The sequence below is a fragment of the Furipterus horrens genome, unplaced genomic scaffold, assembly GCF_987537825.1.
Source record: "Furipterus horrens unplaced genomic scaffold, mFurHor1.1.pri manual_scaffold_7, whole genome shotgun sequence".
In the NCBI taxonomy this organism is placed as follows: Eukaryota; Metazoa; Chordata; class Mammalia; order Chiroptera; family Furipteridae; genus Furipterus; species Furipterus horrens.
This window is the reverse complement of record NW_028327177.1, coordinates 123,819,235-123,838,412: the sequence shown is the minus strand read 5'-3', so window position 1 is coordinate 123,838,412 and position 19,178 is coordinate 123,819,235.

Below are 19,178 nucleotides of genomic sequence, written 5' to 3'. Positions count from 1 at the left end.
ATTCAAACTAGCTTAAGGTTGAAGGGGATTTATTGACTATAACGCTGGAATGTCCAGGGGTAGGCAGCTTCAGGCATGGTTGAATAGGGGTGTTCACTCAGTATTGTCAGGAGCTGCCTCTTGTCCTCTGCAGGAACTTTCCTCACATAGACTTCATCCTCACATAGCCTTTCACCTTAAGGTGGCCCCCAGTAGCACTAAGATTAGCCTTGCAGCTTCAAACCAGTGGAGAGTTTCTTTGCCCCACAGTTCCAGTAAAAATCATGGGCCTTCTTCTCCGTGGCCCAAATTGAGTCCTGTGCCCAATCCCGATCCAATCGCTATGCTAAGGAGGAGAGATTTGCTGATTACCTTTGAAGTCAGTTGTCTGAAATCCTGAAACCGAGTGGGAAAAGAGGGATAATCATCTGGACTAAGAGTTGGGGCAGGGATAATTCCTCAAAGAAACTTCTAAGTTTTGCTACTGTACGAAGTGGGGAGGAACAGCAAGCAAACAAAAGCAACAAGTGTCCACACCAAAAGTCAAGTCTGGAAGCATATCCATTTTTAGTACAGTAATGAGGTCTCCTTTACATAGAGGATGCTCAGCATGGTTTGGCCAGGACATGAACCAAATAAACACTTTCCAAAGAAAGTATCTGATTATATCCTACCTGACTCATGAAAGAGGCAAGTCCAGGTAAGATGCAGCAAGCATTTATTATTTCCTTGGGCTAGCTCAGTTCCAAGCACTATTTTTCTGAGTCCTCCCATTCTCTATTCAAACAACTGTGTATAACTTTTATATTCGTCTCTTTTGTACGTATGTACTTCTCAACTCCAAACTAACGAACTCATTCCTCTTCCCCAAGAAATTATTTTATTCATTTCCTATTGGAGAATTTTTTTTACATGTATATTCCAACTAGGTATAGTTCTTAACCCCTTTACACAACAAAGCCAACCCAAAACTAAAATGGTATCTAATCGCTTGATTTGGGTTATGGTGCTGATATTATGTCACAAACCTAGACAATTCTAATAACCTAGAATGAAGAGATGGCAGAAGACAAATTTAGTTGGCATCCCACCCGAGATGACAGCTCATCTTAGTTTCATATTTAGCTACTCAGGGCACTATAGCTTTGTAAATAAGCAGAATTTTTCATTAGGTTCAAATTTTAAAAAAAAGAAAAACTAGAATTACTGAAATGTTGAGTGTTACAGATACCCTTTGAGTATATATCTCTAGGATCCATGAGCTACTTGACAAATGTTCCATGTTGTACTCTGAAAGATAGAATCCATTTATACCATGTACTGATGAAATCATAAATGAAGTCTGTGTCAGTAAAACGCTGTCGCCTGCATGTTATACTAAAAGGAGAAGAGAGCTATCTTAGCCCGGGTTTCTCCTAAAAGCAAAGCTTATGTGCTACAATTTTATTAGGGACAGCAGCCCCCAAGGAAACAAGAGTGCAGGAGAAAGAGAATGAGGCAGAGGAGGAAAGAGAGTAAACACAGGGTGCGTTGCTGAGCTGGCCCCACTAAGCACAGCTGAGAACTCAATCGTGCAAGCCCATCTTCTAAGGGCCAGAAGAAAACTGCTTCTCGGGATAATTCATAAGACTTTATCTACTGGCTCTCACTTTCCATGACCAAAGCTGAGGCTGACTCCCTTCTGCTTCTGAGTTGTGCATGCCTGGCTACAGAGAAGGGCCTGTGGTGTCTCACACTTCAGGAGGAAAAGCAAGCCCTTCAAGTTGGGAGTGTCAGTGTCCAATCCCATGGCTGGACAGAGTCCATCTAAACTGGGTACAGATCAAGTGGCAAATGGGGTGAGACAAGTGACCCTGGGTCCTAAGGAAATAAATGGATTTTAGAGGATCTGCCATGATTTGATATAGTGGTTCTTCCATCCAACAAGCTCTTCTGATTACACGGAGAAAGGTCACAGGCTCTCAAGTACCAAAGAAAATCACAAGCTCGACAAAGAACCAAACCTGTATTTCACTATATCATGAGCTTGCATATTATAAGGGCTTATAATTGCATGCAAACTGGTCATGTAAATTGATTGTCCACTTGACTACATCATCATGTAGTAGCTGAAAAAACTAAATAGACTAGTCATCTAATTACACTGGGTTTTTTTCTTTTTTTACAGGCTCATTTCAAGGGCAATTTTTTTTTTCTTTTTTTAAAAAAGGATTTTATTTATATTTATTTTTACAGAGATGGGAAGGGAGGGAGAAAGAGAGGGAGAAAAACATCAATGTATGAGAGAAACACTGATTGGTTGCCCATCGCACAGCCCCAGCTGGGGACCTGGCCCGCAATCCAGGCTTGTGCCCTGACTGGGACTCAAACTGGTGACCTTTTGGTTTGCAGGACCATGCCCAACCCACTGTGCCACACCAGTTCAGGAAGGGCAATTTTTTTTTTCTATACAAATATCTAGCTGAAAATTTTATAGAAGCCAATAGAAATATTTTTCTATACAAAATTTCACTTTGGTGCTAACATTTTTAGAAACAAGGCAAATGAAAATTGAAGTCAGATGAAGTTGTAATGAACAAACATCCTTCAGGACAGACTGATAACATCCTTTCTACTTTTACTTTTCACATCACTCTAATTGCAGCAAGGGAGGCAGATGCATGTAGAATAAACCATCTTCAAGTTACTAAATTTGAAAATTCTAATGGATACAGAGGTATGAAAAACACTCTTCAGTTTTACCCGGAGTCTTTGAAAGATGCTGCAGCCTTATTCTTTACAGATATTCAAGTGTGTGTGAACTCTAATGATTTTATTACTTTTCCTATGTGTACTGTTAGCCTTAAAAAGAGAACTTAGGAATTCTTTCTACTACCTAAAGTCAAAGCCAAATAGAGTCTTTGTGACAATAAGTTACATCAAAAGATGAAGAACCCAAGACCATCAAGGACCATCGATTGCCAAGTAAGCTTCTTTGTGAAAATCCAATTGGAAATTTCAGAAAATTCAAAGGACATGCCAGGTGTTTGTGATGCCCCCCAGAGTTCTTCACTGTCACACTGGATTATATAATGGCCCAGCAGGTAAGGAACAAGTGCCCTATGGCAGGAATGATCCTAGACCCTCTATGTTACCTCTAATCCTCCAAGCAAACCTATAAAGTAGGTGTTAGCATCCTCATTTGTCCATGGAGAGGATGAGTGTGTCTAAGCTACTTATCCAACACCACACAGATGACAAGCATCAGAGCACATCAGGTTCCAAGATCCGTGTTCTTTTTATAACCTAATAAAATCAGCATAAAGCTTTAGTCCCATAGAAAGAGAAAAGGCAGCTCTGCTCTGGAAATGTTTACCATTTCCCCTTCCAAAAAGGCTCACCTCCCCTAATGCAAAAAAAAAAATTTTTAATGTGCATCCTGAAAAATAGGCCACCTCAGCTCTCATTAGGTTGTATTTATTGCAAAACCACTCATTAGTGTTGCAATATTAGAGAGTTATGTCTCTTTGCAGGACTTGTTTCTAACCCAGCTGGCTTCTAGAGATGTCAATCTAAGAAGAGAACATTTTGTTTTACTAAGCATTTGGGGGTCTGAATAGTTAAATTTGGGGAGAGCCAAATTGCTCAGCATAGTGGAGAAAAAAATTTACAGCAATGAAGGTGGGGAAGTGAGGAGAGGACGAGAAAATAAGGTGACAGAAGTTAATTTTCAAGGTGTGACACCATGCTAAAACCCCCTCAACTGTAGATACTAACTTAAAATTGGCAAATGTATGGTGCAGATTAATTTCTTATAGAAACCAATAAAAAGGGGACATTCAGCTATCATGTTGCTAAAGAACAGAAGAAACCCAAAGCAAAAGAGATCTTGATAATATAAGTATCCAAGAACTTATAGAATTCTGGGGGTTACTTTATCTGGTGCCAACAAATTGAGAGGTGACTTTTTCAAAGCAATTTCGCTCAGCTCTGAAGAGAGGGCTCAAGTTGACATCTGGTAGATACATTTACATAAAAAAACTGCACATGAACATGGGGATCAATTAGAAAATTGAAGGTCCTTGTGGAATTTTCCACAGGAAAGCAATGAGAACCTCTTTTCCCCAACTTTTACTCCTACCCACAATTAAAAGAAGACAGAAAAAGTCTTAAATCTTAGCAACCAAACCCAGATATATTAGGAAAAAATTCTTACAATATTTGCAATGTCCAAAATGTCATGGGTTAATGTCAGGAATATATAGGTAACTTTTCCAAATCAACAAGAAAAAAACATAAAATATAACAGAAAAACTGAATATTCACAAAGGAGAAGCCCAAATGGCTAACAAGTATATAGAGATTTCCCTCCTTCACTAGCGATCAGAAATAGGAAAGCTGACACCCTTTTACATCCACAAATTAGGCAGACAGAAAATGCCAAGTGTTAACAAGATTGTTAGAAGATGAGGACTTCATCTCCTTCTAATGACAGTGTAAACTGGTTCCACCCATCCTTCCTAGAGCCAGTGACTATGTAACGAGGATTCCACGCATGGGAACACTCCCAAACTCACACAGATCTATAGGCATGTCATCCTAACACCACAGACTCTGCAGCATCAGGGAGTTGAGTCAAGACTAAGGAAGAGGAGGAGAATCCTGGGGTTGGGTCTACCTACCACGGAAATCTCTGCAGCATCAAAAACATTGAACTAGACCTGTATGCTGAAACACGTACGAAACAAAACAAGACCTGTAACACCATCTACATGAACTACAAACACATACAAAGGAACGCCATATACTCTACATGGAATCATACTTAACCAAGGACATCAGACTGGCTGTGAAAGAGATGAAGAGAAAAAATAAAACAGGAGAAGGGTCACTACAGGCTGATGATTTAAACTGTCATGAAATAAGGAATATGATTATCTGAAGTCCCTGCACCTGTGGTCCCGCCCTCCCCCCCAAAAAAACCCGCCAGCTTTTAATCTCTTTACTCTCTCTTCCCTGATTCACCCCTTTTACAGTTCCTCCTATGTGATAATGGGCAGTAAATGATTGGATAACAAAATCCTGATGACGCATACAACCTACAGCCTCAGAACCAGGGCGATAAAATCAAAGATGGCCTGGAGATGACTAAGGGAGAGAATAAAGAGAGAACGGGAGATAGTCCAGGTTGACAAATGGTCTTGTAGCTGAAGAACCTATTTTTCCAATCAACAGCATCTCTATGTAACTTCAATACATGAGAAAGGAGAGAAAAGGCTCTGGTTAATGGGTCTGCCATTCAGCCACGTGCCAGAGTCCCCAGAGCAAATCTTGAAATCTCTATCAGAGTTCTGGAAACCTCTGATCTAGAAATCTTTGCATTTATAATGGGTGGATCAAGTTTATTTAAAAGTCCAGGGTAGAAGGATTAAGTGCCTAACATTTGTCAACAGTCTACAGAGACACAGGGCTGCCCGGGACAAGGCTGGGAAACCCGAGGGACGGTCTGCTGCTGCCACTGCTCTTGCTTTATCCTTTAAAACCAAATTAACAAGCCTCTTTTGTTTTTATTTGATTTGTTTGTGCCATGTAAGTGGGTTAAACAAGTTTAAACTACTTCTGTCTCTTCTGAGTTCCTCTAATTCAGAGGACTATGAACCAGGACCCAGTCCATTTCATATGGGAATGTCAAGTAATTGGGAGCATTGATCCTGTAGAAGACGAGATGGCATTCTAGCTCGCATCTAAGATACCTTCCAGGTAGAGAAGAAATCGATTTGTTCTGTGTTGCTACCAAAGAGCATAGCTTTGATTAATACGTGGAAATTAATCAGAAGTCAATATCAGCTCAAAGGAAGGAAGAATTATGTCACAGTTAAACTGTCTAAAATAAAACAGAGTTCCCGATCACTAAGGTGTTCAGGAAAAGACTAAATTCGCATCTGTCAATGAGTTAGTAAGAAGCCTAGAAACATCACAGCAAATGACCTCATAAATCTGCTTCAGCCCAAGGTCACATCCTGGCCATGTCCTCAGGGGCCGACTCCCTGTTCTTGCTCAGATTTTAGGCTCCTACTGGTGTTATATTTTAGTTTCTCCACAAGGAAACATGAGATGAACTGGAGTTAAATGCAACTTCTTGTGCCACTTACTTAGGATGTATAATCAGTCCCTACAAAAGCAGATGAGCCAGGAAAATAAAGTCTACCATCTGCCTCTCCATGTTTTCAACAATCATCCTACTAGCTCCTGAGAAAACCTTCTCTGTGCAGCCATGAATCAGACAGGCTGATTTGAAACCATTACCAGAGGGAAGAATGTGCCAGAATCAAAGAGCAACTCTAAATTGAGAAAAAATATAGCAAATAAATTCTAGGATAGTCTAACAAAGTGGGAACATTACGTGGCTGCTGGTTTATCGGGTTATGTCGAGTACTGCAGGCATTATTAAGAGTGTCCATCCAAACACGAATCTTGATTTAATTCCCTCGGCTTGAGACTTGGCATGTTGGTTGTTTGCCCAGACACGAATTTATTTTGACCAAAATGAGTCTTAATCAGCTTGGCTTGAGTAATGATGTAGCCAAAAAACACAGCTGGAAAGCAGTTTAAGAAGCTTCTCCAACAATTCATAGATTAGAGAAAAGCAGAACTTTAAAAAATATATTTTATAAAATGTTAATCCCTCCCCTGCATTTAGTTTAATTGGTGTTAGCAAAAGCCACAGTTGTCCACTGAGGAGAGATCCCTGGGGACTGAGAGGAGTACTATGGACGCACCGGTGCCTTACAATAGTCAAGGCAGGGAGTTTGTACGGGGAGGTTCTGCTGGAAGCTCTCAGCTCCTTCTGCACGGGTGCCTCGTGCACCTTTAGAACCAAGACGGTGGCTTATTTTGAATGTCTATCAGAAGTGGGCACGATTAGATTCTGACCACTTTAACTTACTGTGAATTACAAGCAAGACTAAGAATGGGCTGGCGCAACTTTTTCTTCCAAGATAGTGATTACAAGTCACATGTTTGCAAGGTCTCATGGCATCTGGCTCCTCATAAAAAACATTTCGATTGCAATCAACCTCATCATCCATAGGAATCCCTTCATTTCACATCCAAGGGCAGGCTTCTTTTTTTCAAGAAGTGAAACTAAACTCTATGAAAAGAAAAAACACTACCATACCTCATACTGACAGGAAAACGGGCAGGAGTGGGTAGCAGGCAGCAGCACAATTCTGTAAATCATAGTGTCCCTGGCACATAAAAATAAAACAATGACCCCGGAGTCCCAAAGAAAGTATATTCTTAACTGGAACCCAAATATCCCATAGAGTTCTGATGACTTATTCTCAGAAGTCAACAAAATTTTTATTCAATTTATTTTTAATTTTCAGTTTAATTACAAGGGTAATTTTAAAACTTACCATAAAACATATTGAAAAGTGCAATCAAAAAAGTCATTACATGTTGGAACCCACTGTCCAGTGTATTCTGCCACAGATGGCAGCCCCCATGGTTGTTTTTTGCATGGCCACCTTCCCTGTCCTCTCTCCTCCAAAGCCCCACCCACCAGCGCCAAGGAAGACCTACGTATATGCTGCCTGTAAGCACAAAGGACAAAGGGGTGAGGCCAAAGGAAAGCCAGGGGCAAAGAGAGAATTCCTGCCCCACTTCAGGTAACCCGACCTCAGGTGTGGATACTAAAAATGGCCTGTGATCCATGGACCAGGGGACAACCATGGTTAACATTTGGGTAGACAAATATCCTTCTGGATATTTTTATATGCATAGATAAACAAGCAGAATGAATAATCGGTGTTTCAGCTTTCACTGTAGACTCTATTCCAGACAAAGATGTCTAGGGTTAATACAAAAGGAGCATAAAATCATGAGATTAGACCAATAGAAGAGGCAGGAATGGGGAAGGTGGGAGAGGCTTACACTTAGTATTTTCCCTAGGCTCTCTGGAAGCTGGGAATTCCTCAGATCCAACGTCTACAACCATAATTGTTTTTTATAAGAATTATTTACATAAGTGATGTCAAAGGGGTCCTTTTTTTCTTCATTCTCAGCTTCTATTAAAAACATGGAAGTACCACAGCTTAGCATTTAATTATCACCATCCTCCTTAGAGACCTTTGAGAACTTAATGAGTATGTCCTTTTGTATGAATAGAGAATTCAAGCTGAAAGAATCCTTCCAATGAATCACATTAACATGAATTCTAAGTGTCCTTTAACTTTGGGGCCTTCTTATACAAGATACTGGGGTGTTTGTTTGTTTTTTCTGAATCAAAATGTATCTTCTTACTTAATGAGATGATAAATTTCAACAGAAGCTGTCCCCACTGCATTTCAGTGAAACCAAAGATCCAGGGAGGCCACAAGAGAGTCATTGAAGTGACTTTCAGCTTAAAGGGACTAGGGGTTCAGGAGAAGCAACCTTTCTGAAGGTCAAAGTTCTACAGACTCAAGTTCTGAGTTTGAATTTTCTTTTTTACTTTTGTTTTTATTTTATTGTTTTCACTTGCATTTTTTTAATTTAAAAAAATTGTATTGCACTTTTTTCCATTACCATTTAGTTCTCTTATACCCTTCCTGTCCATGAGTTCTTTTTTCTTTTTGGTCAGTCCCTCCACTCCCTAACCTCCCACCACCCTTAGTTGTCATCTGCTCCCTCTCTCTCTGAGTCTGTCTCTATTTGGCTTGTTAGTTCAGTTTGTTCCTTAGATTCCGCACATGAGTGAAATCATATGGCATTTGTCTTTCTCAGACTGGTTTATTTCATTTAGCATAATGTCCTCAGGTCCATCCATACTGTTGTAGCTGAGTAGAATTCCATTGTGTAAGTGGCCCATAGTTGCTTTATCCACTAATCTACTGATGGCCACCTGGGCTGCTTCCATATCTTGACGACTGGAAATAACAATGCAGATTGGTGCAGCCACTGTGGAAGGCAGTATGGAGATACCTCAAAAACTTAAAAATGGATCTGCCTTTTGCGCCAGAGACACCAATTCTGGCAATATAACTGAAGGAACCTAAAACACTTAATTCAAAAGGACATAAGCACCCCCATGTTCATTGCAGCGTTCTGAATTTGGAAATTTAGAACACTGTTGTACTCAGCGGCACTGAGGCTAGCCACTTACCAGCCTGATCTTTTCTCTCAATTTTCTCCTCCTTTCTCTTCATGCTCTCTATTCATTCCTAACACAGGAAGGTCATGCTTGTAATAATAAAAAACTCTTAAAAAACTGAAGAAGATGCAAGTCATGGTTTTCTCCTAACGAAATTTTAGACCTGGATTGGGGTCAGGTGTTTTAGGGCATATGGACCCCATCTATAGTACTTGCTATATTCCTCATCCTTTCACCCCCACCACACTGGATCCTCTGAACTTCACATCAGAGGAAGGGAAGGAAGAAAATGTCAGGAACAGAGTGTATGACAAAAGATGAAAGCATTTCCTGATAACTGGGAAGGTTCAGATGATGCGAAGGACTGTAACAACAGTCTCTTTATTGAACATTTGCAACTTGGTCTTTACCTCCCAACATACCCAGAAGCAAAATGGTATCTTGCTCTCTGTATCAGTTTCCTATTTCTGCTCTAAAAAAAATTACCACAAATTTGGCACCTCAGACAACATAAATTCCTAAGCTTACAGTTCTATAGGTCAAAAGTCCACCACAGATCTCCTCAGGCTAAAATCAAGACATCAGAAGGGCTGTGTTCTTTTCTGGAGGTTCCAGATCAGAACCTGTGTCCTGGCCTTTTTAGCTCTGGAGACCACCTGCAATTCTTGGCTCATGGCAACTTTTCCCCATTCTTGGGGGTGAAGTTCTCACTGGTCCTCTGTAGCCAGAAAGGTTCTCTGCTTTTAAAGGCTCATGGGATTGCAATGGATCCACTGGGATAATCCAGGGTCATCTGCCCATTTCAAGGTCCCTAATCACATCTGTGGCGATACTTTTGCCATGTAAAGTAACACATTCACACGCTTGGAGGAGTGGGAACTGGGACCTAGACTAATTAGGACTTCGTGGGAGGGCATCATTCTGCCTACCACACTCTACTTACTAATTCTCCAAGTTGTTCAACTTGACCATTTCCCAGAAGGGTTGAAATGTTTCCAAAAGTGAAAAATCTCTGCCACAGTGAGGAGAATGAACAACTCCAAGTGATAGGCCATCTTTACATTTGTTTCAATTTCTACCCATTGGGGGGGGGGGGGATCAAAGGAATACTCCTGAGATTCTAAGGAAAGCCACTGAGTGCCTGTAACTATAGTTATAAAAATTCTAATAAGAATGTCAGTTCATTGAGAGCAGATAAAACCAAAGCCTTGGCCCACACAGCAAACCTCTTGGTAGCAATATGTTCTAGAAAAGTGAAATCTGAAACTGCTTTTTCTTGAAATATCAGGAATGTCTGAAATGACTCCTACCCATGAAATTTTCTTAATAGTGTGAGACTTGAGGGTAATTAAAGTGAAACGACAATGTGCAGTTCCTTCCTCTGAGAGGAAGGGGAAACCATAGCCAGTAATAGGAAGAAATAACGTGTGCATGCACCTTGTAGATAAGGACGGGTATCAAATTCACATCTACGGGAGAATTAATTTATTGAAAAATATTTACTGAGCAGCTCTGTATTTAAAAATAGGAAAGAAAAGCACTGTGCTGGGTCCTCTGGATTGAGGATGGATTAGTCAAGAAGCGGGCCCTTAGGGAATTTGCCCTCTAATACTGAAGATAAGAAGTAAATTATTCTGTGAGGCACCAGAGATGGGCAGTAGTTCTCTAGGGCAGCGCTTCTCAAACTTTCATGTGCCTACATGTCTCTTTATTAAAGTGCAGACTCAGTAGAATAAAGATTCAGTTGGTCCAGGGTGAGGTCTGAGACTCTACATTTCTAACAAGCTTCCAAGAGGTGGTGATGTCACCTTCCAGTGTCCATTTCAGCAAAAATTACACTGACTAAGGCAGATAATTCAAGTAGTTATGTTAATTAATAAGTGTCATTAAGACTATTACCTCAACACTATTTATGTTGTCCACATAATTAAATGAAAATGTTCCTTTTATTTATTCCATTAGCCCAGCTAACTTATGATGACATCCATGACAGTCCCCTGTAGCCTTCTTGATGGTAGATTTTATAGACCTAGGAGACCTAGATTCCACTTTTATATGTAAAAACTAAACAACTAGGTATTTCAGAAGCAACACAAAAGTCAATGTCCATCTAATGGGAGTTACACATAGGAAAATGATTGAATTTGAATGAGGAGTAAGTCCAAGAAATAAATAGAATAAGGTTTTCGAGAATATATGGGCATGCAAAGTACCAAGAAGGAGACATTCTTTAAAAAGACAAAAATAAATTGAGACTAATACCTAGAACATTGTGGTGACCTTTCTGAAAACCCAGGATTTAAAAACTTTTTTAAAAACTTACAAAGAAAATAAATACAGCAGATGGTATTGCATTTCTCATTGTAATACTGTGGCAGAAAGGCAATGAAACAGTATCTTGAAACTATTTTCAATTTTTCATTATTACCTAGTCTTTTTAAGAATGAGAGAAAAAGCTCTGGCCAGTGTGGCTCAGTTGGTTGTCCTGTAAACCCAGAGGTCAGAGGTTTGATTCCCAGTCAGGGCACATGCTCAGTTTGTTGGTTCGGTCCCTGGTCGGGCCATGTACTCTCTTACATTAATGTTTCTCTCCCTCTCTCCCTCCCTTCCTCTCTCTCTAAAACCAAAAAACATGTCCTTGGGTGAGGATTCAAAAAGGAATGAAAGAAGGATCAATATTTCCTAATATTTAAGAACTTAGAAAGTTTGCCACCCATGAACTCTCTCTGAAAAAACAAATGTCTAGACAAAGTCTATAGAGAAAAACAAGAAAATCAACAACAACAAAAAATGAGAGAGAATTGGAAAGGAGGAGCAGAAAAGAAGGAAAGACATACTAAGTTTCTTCAGTTTTTGAGAAAAGGAAGAAGATATTGGACAGAAAAAAATGTAGAATTTAATACATACATATGTGGCTTTAATGTTATTTTTTAAAGAGTGGAAAGAAAGGTATATGTAACTTTAGTAATTCTTCTTAAGCAATACATTAACAACAGAAGCTATAAAAAAACAACTCACAAATTTATCTATATAAAAATTTTACATTTTTGTGGGTCAAAGACACTATGAAGTGTTAAAATGGCAAGGAACAGACAAGCTTTACACTAGAAGGAAATATTTATAAGTCACATGTCCAACAAAAATTTATATCCAGAATATATAAAGAACTCTCAGAAATCAACAGTAAGAAACCAAACAACCCATTTTTTTTTTCCATGAGCAAATTACTTTACACTTTCCCAAAAAGAAGATGAAGAAGGCATAGGCAAAAATACTCCACATTATTCGGCATTAGGGAAATGCAAATAAAAATCACAAAAAGATACCATGACATACTTATTAGTGTGAATAAAAATACAATGCCAAATGCTGAGCTGATGCAGAGCAACTGGAACTCTTCATACACTGAAGATGGGAATGCAAACAGTAAAGCCATTTTGGGAAACAATCAAAAATACTCTCATGTACGGTACATATATATTGACTATGGTAGGTTGTCACACAGTTGTATACATTTGTCAAAGCTCATTAAACTGTATGGTTAAAAGGGGCATTCTATTTTATAATTCATTTTATATAAATCATGTATCAATAAACCAGGTTTTTTAAATGCATCCAGAATTTAAAAGATCCACATCATATAAAAAATTTTGTGTTCAGACATGCTGTGTCTACCTCCACAACTAAGAAGGAACACAACTACCTCAAAACTAGAAACAACCATAAGTTCCAGAAAATCCAGCTGCGTAGAAGTCCAACAAACAAAGATATAAAGAAGAAATACTCATCCAGACAGGTAGGAGGGGCTGAGGCAGAACGGAGAGGACACAGTATGGTGGTGGCAGCAGCAGCAGCGGCAGCGGCAGTGGCAAGTTGGCAGAAAGCACAGTCAAACATTTTAAAAAACTCAGGAGAGACACCTGGAGAGCACTCCCAGCACCAGATCAAACCATGCAGCTCATGGTCCCAGCGCCAGGGAAAATAAAGCCTCATTGTTTCTGACTGTGCAGACCAGTGGGGGTTAGGGTGGAGGAAGAAACTGCCAGTCTCTCAGAAGACTCTGCTTGTTTAAAGGGCCCCCACGGCCCTAAAACATCTGCAAACCCACCTACTCTGGGAACCATGGCAAGGGCAACAGCTAGAGAGGCATCAGTCCCATAGGGAAGTGGGAGAAGTGCCTAGAAAAGGGCAAGTGGTGAGTCAATAGCATTGTTCCCTCTCAGACCCCTCCCCCACATACAGTGCCACAACGTGGGGGGAATGGGTCACCCCACACTAACAAATACCTAAGGCTCCACCCCTTACAACGTAACAGGTGTGACAGCCCTACCTAAGACACAGAGGCAAACAAAAACAGGGGCCTGTCAAGATGAGGAGACAGAGAAGTATAGCCCAAAAGAGGGTATGGATCAAGGTTCCAGTGTGATAACTAAGCGATGAGGAGATAGCCAACCTAACAGATGAGGAGAAAGCCAACCCTACAGACATAGAGTTCAAACGTTGGTGATAAAGATGCTCATAGAATTGACAGATATGCTTAAGTATGGCAAATGCATAAGGGAAGAAGTGAAGGCTATGCTAAATGAAATGAAGGAAAATCCACACAAAACCAATAGTGAAGGGAAGGACACTGGGGTTCGAATCAATGATTTGGAACATAAGGAAGAAGAAAACAGTCAACCAGTACAGAATGAGAAAACAAGTATTGAAGAAAATGAGGAGAGGCTTAGGAACCTCTGGGACAACTTCAAGCGTGCCAACATTCAAATCATAAGGGTGCCAGAAGGAGAAGAGGAAAAGCAAGAAATTGAAAACTTATGTGAAAAAATAATGAAGGAAAACTTCCCAAAATTGGCAAAGGAAATAGACATACAAGTTCAGGAAGCACAGAGTCCCAAACAAGATGGACACAAAGAGGACCACAGCAAGACACATCATAATCAAAATGCCAAAGGTGAAAAATAAAGAGAATCTTAAAAGCAGCAAGAGAGAAGCAGAGAGTTACCTACAAAGGGGTGCCTATAAGACTCTCAGCTGATTTCTCAAAAGAAACTGCAGGCAAGAAGGGACTGGCAAGAAGTATTCAAGGGGATGAAAAGGAAGGACCTACAACCAAGACTAGTCTATGCAGCAAAGCTATCATTTAGAATAGAAGGGCAGATAAATTGCTTCCCAGACAAGGTAAAGCTAAAGGAATTCATCATCACCAAGCCATTATTATATGAAATGTCAAAGGGACTTACTTAAGAAAAAGAAGATCAAAATTATGAACATTAAAATGACAAAAAACTCACAACTATCAACAACCGAATCTAAAAAATAAAAACAAAAACAAATTAAGCGAACAACCAGAACAGGAACAGAATCATAGGTATGGGGATAATTAGGAGGGTTATTAGCTGAGAGGGGGAGGGGGAGAAATGGGGAAATGGTGCAGGGACTAAGAAGCATAATCAGTTGGTACAAAATAGACAGGGGGAAGTTAAGAATAATACAGGAAAGGGTGAAGCCAAAGAACTTATATACATGACCCATGGACATGAACTAAGGGGGCTGAAATTGTTGGAGGGAAGGGGGGTACTGGGAAGAGGGGAGAAAAGGGCAAAAAAATTGAAACTACTGTAACAACATAATCAATAAAATATACTTTTAAAAAATTTTGTATTTAAATACTTTCTATATCAAACTTCAAATGTATTGTCATGTTTAATTTTGTAGACAAGGGCATAAGCTCATCTGTACTCTTTTAAGAATCATTATAGTATTTTTAAATGTATGCATGTGATCTATTCCATAGTAACAATAACTCATATCATGTCAACATGTAAATATTTATGGGAAGTACTTATTCTCATATAGCTATGCATTGCATATTCTAAATATGTAGAATGTTCAAAAATGAAAGATGATTATGTGACTTGAAAAATATTTTTTACTGTTTAATACAAAATAAAAAGTAGCTTATTTTGCACCATTAAAAAATATTTCTTACATCAAGGAAAAATTCCCTAATAACAGAATGTTTTGAAGTGACATTTCCATATTAAAATTAATAGAGTCCTCCCAAAGTGATGCTTAAAAGAACACATATTTCTATATTGATAAGGAAGAAAAAAATAAAAAGCAAATCTCTATGAACCAAAAAAGGGAGTATTTGCAAATGTATTTAGAATAGTAAAATGTGGAGTGAGGGGAAAAAGATATTAGCAATGAACATAAACAACTACTTTAAAGTAGAGATAATATTCTAAACCACATATTAATAATTACCATTATCAATACTCTGTAAGTAGCTGTTGAAGTATGAAATAATAAACAAAGCTGTCGCAAAACAGAGAACATAAATAGACCAACAGACTAATCACAGAATTAGAAACAGTTATTAAAAAATGTATGTCCCCCAAAACACAAATGGTACTGACTGAATCACTAAAGTATTTTCTTAAATTTCCAAACCACAATTTACTCCCTTTTGTTACCAAAATTTTTTCCAAAATACAGAAAACAGCACGTACTCAATTTGTTTTCATGAGGTAAATGTGGTTTTGATCATAAAACCCAAAGGCACCAAAAAAGAAAATTAAATGATAGCTTAATCTTACTTTTAAATTTAAATACAAAAACCCCACATTAACTCTAGGACACAAGATCTGGGTTTAGGGGACCAACTCTACCACAGGGATCAACTTTTATAGCAGGGGCTAAGGCACACCCCCAGGGGCATAGCCCAAACATGGCAACAATGACATCACAGGCCTCACCCCAAACACAGAGGCCTTGGTTTAGACAGTCAAGCAGGCATAGCGCAAGGCTGGGCATACAAGCCCACGTCGTCCCCAACGTCATGAAGCTTACCTTCCCCTGGAGGAGATAGACACTTGGTGAGAAAAATGATGCAAATGTTGGAAATAAGGCATAAAGTTGACTATGTGTCTTTTCAAAGTCATACCAAAGCTGTACTTAACAGCCCTTACCACTTCCCCCAGGGATTATTTCGTCCTCTAGCAGAATGCTCCTTTATTTGATTGATTATTTACTACTGATTAAGGCCAAGCTTCTGTGAAGTTATTTGTTAACCTGGAAGCTTAGACTTCTGTCTAGTGCAGCTGCAAACGATCTTGGCCTTGTGCAAAAGATAACTACTAAGGGGGTTGTTTCGTTGCTCTGTATGGCATTGACCTACTTTGTCTGTGACGTAGCAAGCCTGCTTCCGCATGCCTTCCCCACTGACAGATGTGAGAACCAGCCCAGGCATCCTGCTAATTTCCTGACTTAGATAAGTCTTTGATATGTACGCACTATACATTTGGACCAAAGCCATGTTTTTAACTTTTTAAAACTTAGGCTGTTAACAAATAATGACACAAATAACGCCCTAATTACAACTGTGGAAAGGGCTAAGAAGGAAAAGAAAAAGACTATTCTGGCCTGAGGGATCCTGAAGGAGATGGTGTTTCAAAGAAGGCCTGCGATGGCTGTGTGACAGGAAGCCACGAGACAGAAAGAGCCCGCGAGGCGTTGTTCCTTCGCAGCATGATTTACTAACTACTCCTTAGGACTCCCAAAGTCACAGAGGGAAGTAACCAAAAATTACTCTCTTCCAGTGCTGAAGCAGAAAGGGCTTGTATTTCTACACCAAAACAGTCTTCAAAATAAAAATACTAAATAATAATGGTAAAAAAAGCTACTATTGACTCAGAGTTTTACTTACAATGTTCCAGATCTGGAACTAAACACTTAAAATACTATTATTAATCTCCATTTGACAGATGAGAAAACTGAGGCTCAGAGAGGTTGTTATGTGCCCAACGGTACACAACAGGCCTGCTTGATTTCAGACCTTAATTCCTTTGCTATCCTGCCTCTTCCAAAGATATTTCTTCAAGTTTGTGCTACTTCATAATGGGGAAGAGGGACATTATTTTCATTTTTTAACATATCTCTTATAGCCCTAACTGGTCTAGCTCAGTGGATTGAGCGTCGTCCCACAAACAGAAAGATCACCAGTTCTATTCCCAGTCAGGGCACATGCCTGGGTTGCGGGCCAGGTTCCAGTTGGGGGCACCCAAGAGGCAACCAGTTGATTTGTTAATATTGATGTTTCTCTTCCTCGCTTACTCCCTCCCTTCCCCTTCTCTAAAAATAAATAAATAAAATCTAAAAAAAAAAAAAAAGGTATCTCTTGTAGATTGACATCATGACAAGGCCCTGGCCAGATAGCTCAGTACTGTTACAGTAGAATGAGTAGCAGAGGGGAAATAAAGGCAGGACCCTCACACTGCAATCTAATAGAGGAGGTTAGAAGCAGAGGGAGACATGTCTCACCTGCTAACCCAGAAGTCCTGGGCCTGATCTGATGATATCGCCAGGAGTTCTAACATCACAAGAAACACTTTGTTAGCACAGGAGGAAGAAAGTCCTATGTACTCTTCCCACTATCTGAGAAGGAAAGCCTTTGAAACTGTACTTTCATCCTGAGGCCGGAAAGGTGAGAGAGGGTCCACAGTTCCCAAAGAGAAAAAACCCATAAAACAACTTTGGTTAATTGCCTACCTCTGGTTGCTATCTGTTTTACAGGGGAGTCCCTAGTGCTTACAGAAAGCGCCCATAACTAACTTTGGGTAACTGCCCCAATTTTAATTGTTGTTTTACAACAAGATGAACAAATGGAGCCTGGAGCAAGATAAGGATTGGGGTGAACAGACCCCCACACATACCTACGTTTGGGTAGTCATGTTCCCCCAAGAAAAGCTGGCACCACCTTTAGCCGTCAATCACCATGTAACTTCTTCACCCCCATCCTGCTAACTATATAAGCCCTCAGAACAAAGGACTCACGCTCTGGCCACCCAGCCTTTGGCCACACTAAGGCGAGCTTGCCACCCCAGCCTTTGACCACCCTTGCTTTTGCTCTCCCACTCACTAATAAACTTTGCTTGCATGCTAATTGATTTGCTGATCAGTAATTCTTTACATGCGTTGGCAAGAAGAACCAGGTCTCTACCGTTGACAGTATGTTGGAGCGTCATCCTGATGCACCAAGGTTGCAGGTTTGATCCCCTGTCAAGGCACATACAAGAAACAACCCATGCATGCATTGGGTGGAACAACAGATCGATATTTCTCTTCTGTCTCCCCTCCCTCCTTTCCTCCCCCCACCTCCACCTTTCTCTCTCTCTAAAAATCAGTAAATAAACATTTGAAAGTAAAAATAAACATCACGGCAAGAAGGGAACAGGAGGGTGATGTATGTCAAGGGCTCTGTGGTTCAATGTTTACATTTACCAGCCCTGTTCCTTCCCAGCTTCCTGCCACAGTGACTTGGAAGTGAAGCAGGGTTTGCTCAGAGTGGCTTTTCAACAATAAAGGGCATCTTGTTGAAAAGCTGTTTACTCCATGCCTCGGCTTTTAACTGCTCCCCAGCACAGGTCCCTCTGTCGCCTTTCTCTCATCTGTAAGACCTGAGCGGTTGTCCAGAAGCTTTTAGCCCCACTAAGTGGGCAAAAAGCCTTCTCCACCATTCACCTTGAAACTGGTTTGGAGTCTCTTGAAAGTGTTTGACCATTTAGCCAGGCGTCAAGAGTTCATTGTGAGCAGACAATCCATTTGCCTTGATATTGTGTGAGATTTCCAGATTTCACTGATTGGTTTTCTGATCTTTTTCTTTCTCCATTGGTACTTCCTGCTTGTAAGCTGAGGATTATATAAAAATGTAATTTTCCAGCCACCTTTCTTAATGTTATATTCAAACAGAATACATGTGTCAGAAATATTTTCCAAGTGACACAAAGAGATGTTGAATTCTTTCCTGGGTCCCTGTGGCTTGGAGTCTGATACCAACCCTGATCCCTTGTGACTTTTTAATTTAACTTTAAACAGCCTAGAACAAAAATCACAGAATTCCATGACTTCTCAACTAAAGGCACCTACGAGATAATCTAGTCCAACTTCTACATTTTACACAATGAAAAAGGCAGGCTGGTGAAGTTCCAGTGCTAAGACCTCCAGTGAGTAATTAATGCTGAGTTTGTATGATGGATTTTACCTTCCTAATTGTAAATTCTGTGAACAAAGTCTCCAACTTAAA